This window comes from Lolium rigidum, chromosome 6 (genome assembly GCF_022539505.1).
Source record: "Lolium rigidum isolate FL_2022 chromosome 6, APGP_CSIRO_Lrig_0.1, whole genome shotgun sequence".
In the NCBI taxonomy this organism is placed as follows: domain Eukaryota; kingdom Viridiplantae; phylum Streptophyta; class Magnoliopsida; order Poales; family Poaceae; genus Lolium; species Lolium rigidum.
In genome coordinates this window covers 122,992,957-122,996,867 of record NC_061513.1, presented here as the reverse complement: position 1 = coordinate 122,996,867, position 3,911 = coordinate 122,992,957, and the positions used below count along the sequence as shown (strand labels likewise).

The 3,911-nt window shown below is 47.4% G+C and overlaps 1 long non-coding RNA gene across 2 annotated transcripts; it reads left to right on the top strand.

Annotated features, from left to right (window-relative positions):
* Positions 1–1,906: 1,906 nt before the first annotated feature.
* On the top strand, positions 1,907–3,547 carry LOC124668455. Of its 2 annotated transcripts, XR_006991702.1 has the most exons (4): positions 1,907–2,466; positions 2,602–2,835; positions 2,919–3,351; positions 3,459–3,547. It is a non-coding gene; the product is annotated as an uncharacterized LOC124668455 (long non-coding RNA). The 2 variants fall into 2 exon arrangements; XR_006991701.1 differs by having other exon boundaries at positions 2,919–3,540.
* Positions 3,548–3,911: the final 364 nt, after the last annotated feature.

The following is a 3,911-nucleotide window of genomic DNA, read 5'->3' as shown; positions in this document are numbered from 1 at the left end:
GCAAACAGCTAGGTCCGCTTCGGAGATACGGCCGGACTTCGATACGGGTTCAACTTAGTTAGGTGGCTTTCTGGACATTGTTGTCGTGACGGAGAGTGCGAGTCGTGATGCTCCACCTTTCTGCCATTTGCCTTTGGAGTTGATCGTGCGTGTGGGCACATTTGGGCACCCCTGCAGGGTTACATCTTATCGATAAGCCGTGTCCGCGGTTATGGACGACTTGGAGCTGTATGACTCGACCATAGACAACTTACACCTGTTGTTTCAATCATAATAACTTGCGTAGTAAGTTAGCACAACTCTAATAATAAATGGTTAAAACTTGTCAACCGTGTGAGTGCCTCTGTAAGTACTTCCTTGCGAGGGGGGAACGCATCGGCTGCGTTATGTTTGCAGAGTATATAACTGTTAGTTTATGCGCTCTCTCACCTTTCTCTGTTTAGACGAATGTTGTAGAGTGTCTCTATAGGTTTTTAGTGCTTGCGCGTTGCCGCTTAACCCCACCATATTACCTATGACGTTCCTCTTGCGTCCTCTAAGTCCCCTCGCGTGCCTCAAGTACAAAGGACGACCGGTTGACGAATGCTTATACGTCTTGAAGTCTTGTTAAGTACGAACCCGTACTTATTGCTGCTTCTACGGGATATAACCGGGCAGGTATGAAGATATGTTCGATGAAGACGACGCTAGCAAGGTTACCCTTCCGGCTTGGCCTGGGCAGGGTTATGGACACCACTGGTTATCTTCAGGACTCTTAGTCCAAAATTGTATCTTGACCGTACTCGGATGTATTTGATCTTCTGTATGATTTGGATCTTTGTATGTATCTATTTGTATCTTGACTCGTTGGAGTCGTTGTTGTAATATATCTATTTCTTGTGGGCTCTGTTGTAATCCTGTTGTAATGTTACCTCTCGTGATTGATTCCACCCGCATCGCGTGCATGCTCCGGCGTGTACGAGGCGCTTGGTGGTGCGTCTCCTAGAATCGATATCGTGCGGATTTCGGCGGGTTCGCTGGGATCCTCATGGTACCGGTTTTGGGGCGTCACAAGTTGGTATCAGAGCCTCAGGTTGACGTTACCCCACTAGTCCAGCCTGTAGGATAACCTTGCCAATGATCGTTGAGTTTAGAGTGTCAAAACCTATTTTCTGAAACATCGTTGGATAGATCTGATTAGTTCTGATTTTTCTCCTTACCTATATTCTTTCTCCTCTTAACTTTGCGATTTTTGAGTCTTCTCTCTTATCTGAGTTTTCGAGTCTTAGGTCTCTGCGCGGGTTGGACGATCTTTTCCCCTCACCTATTAGGTCCGATCTTCAGAGGTCTCGACGAAAGCGCATCCTCAACGACGGAGCAACAACCCTTGTTAGTGGTGTCGAGAAGGTCAACACCTCGACAGAAGAAGGTTCCATGCCGTGGTCGGGTGTTTGTCAACGTGGTACAAGAAGATCCGATAGTTTAACCAACTCCCCCTTGGGTTGACGTGGAATCTCGGGGCGAGATTCCTTGTTAGTGGTGTCGATTGTAGCGACCCGGGAAAATACCCCTATTAGATTTGTTTGTTATTTTCTTTTTGTGCATAATCATGGCATCATGCATGCATCATATCCATGTTTTCACAAACTAAAATTATTTAAATAAAATCTATTTTAGTTTCTCTTGTATGGTCCTATATATAAAACCCTCCTTCTTCTTTCTCTTATTTTAATTAAAACCAAAACCAAATATTTTCAGACTTTACAAACTTATTCTTGAACCAAAATATAGTGTTTCAAATCTTTCGAACCTTTCTCTCATCTTATTCTTTGCCCAGAGGAATTCAGCAAGAACAAGAAAATAGGATCTGACAAAGAGAAGAAGAAGAGAGAGTTGAACCAATCGCCCATGTTGCTACTGAAACCCATCTCCACCTTGTTTTTCTTTTTCTCTTGGTCGTACCAACTCCAGCCCAGCTAATCAGCAGCCCAGGTTCTCATCTTTCACGTGTCTTCTCCTTGCACAGAGAGAGCACGAGACTAGCGTGTATCTCCACGAAGTCATTGAGCCAACCACTCCATTTTTCCTCTCAATAATTCTCCACCAGCGCCAGATCCAACCCTAGCCGCTCCCCTTCCTTCCTCCTCAGCGCCGCCACCCTCTCTTCCTTTCCTTTCAGCCAAACCAGATAGCGTGAGAAGAAGTTCCAGAAAGTTCGGACAAATCTTCAGTTAAACACCGAACATGGCCGGAAGAAAATCGACGAGCGTCGTCGTTCCTCGCCGCAGGCTGTCGCGATGATCGCGGGGATGGAGCTCTCGTGGCCTCCTCTTCCTCCTCGTTGAGTTCACGGAGGCGGCGCTGCTCTGCTGTGTCGCAGGCATCCTCGACATCTTCTCCAACAACATCCGTCACCGAGCACGTCTTCGTTGTTTTCGTCGCCGTTGGGTCGTCCCCGTCCTCAGCGAGCCCCTCCTCATCTTCCTGGTGAGCTCGCCAATGTCCCGGATCTCTTCGCACTCTCTTCCTGCCTGGGTTCGTCGTCTTCGTCATTTAATCGGCGTGAGAGCGACCTTCTCTGTTTTCGTTTCATCTTTCAGTAACACTGTCTCTTTTCGTCAGTTAAAACTTCAGAAGCTGTAGCTTCGGCGCGTCAAAACGGACGGAACCTGCTTCCCTCTCTCCGCGTTCTGCATCCTCTGGCCTGCGCCTCCATGCTCGCCCGTTCCCTGTCAGTTCGCTCACCTCTCCAACACGCTCCGCCTCGAGCCGGTACTGCCTGCATCAGCATGTTTATAAGCGCGTCCTCGTCACCGTGTGTGTTTCTTCGTCAGTTAGCCAAGCCTCAGTTTTCAGGTCAGATCAAGATACGAGCGTCCCTTTTCCATCACGATCTGGTAGCAAGCTCAGGTTGTTGACTTCCTTTGTGCATCTATCAGGTTACGTGATCAATGGTCAACAGCAGCTGCAGTCCAATTCCACGCGCGCCTGGCCGCCTTGTACCTCTCGCGTTCCATGCTCAGCAGCAGCAGCTACCATCGACAGCTTCCTACTCCCTAGCACCTGGCCGTCCTATCGTTTACTTTGCAGGTTTTCCGGCCGCTTCGGTCGCCGTATGCATGGGCCGTTCCTTGTCGCTGCTGCTCTGTTTGTCGAGGCGCCCTTTACCTGTTCGACGAAACTCCTGCAAGGGTCTCTGCTTGTATTCCCGGCGTTTCCAATCTGTTGATGTACAGCCTCTCCCATCACCCAGCAACCACACAACAGTAACAGCAGTTTACTGCTCGCGCAGTAGCGCTACCTCTTGGTCCTGCCTTTTCCAGCAACCCACCTGGTTCATCTACTCGTATTCATACAATCAACTGAACATTCGTATGTCTTTCCTATACAATCAAGCCATGCAGCAGCTTATCTTTGTTTGACAATCAAGTCCTTTAAATCTAGTCAAGCTATTAATTGCTTGGCCATTTTTACATCAGTGTATCCCGGCGTTACGACATCCTGGCGTCAGCTTCAGATGCTTCGCTACTTCTTATACTTCATCGGCTGTCTTCTCCGATCCGAAACGTGAGACCCCAACCATAATCCTTATTTTATAAATGTGCATCTAACTTGTTGCATCTCTTATCATGTTGCATTTACCATATCATTATGTGCCGCATCGCATACCATGTGGGTTCGGGTAAAATAGAAATTCACCTAATAATCAAATATGGAATTGTGCGGGACTACTTATCTCGTATTCCGGTTCCATTTAATATTGCGTAGCTCATCTATGCCTTGTCTTGCCATGCTAATCAACATTTAATATGTGGGTAGATAAACAACTCGAACCTAATAATTGTTTGTTGGAATTCCGATTCCGTTTAAATTGGATATAAGTTGCATCGCCGCATCATGTTTGCCATGTCATGCATGCATACCATGTCATG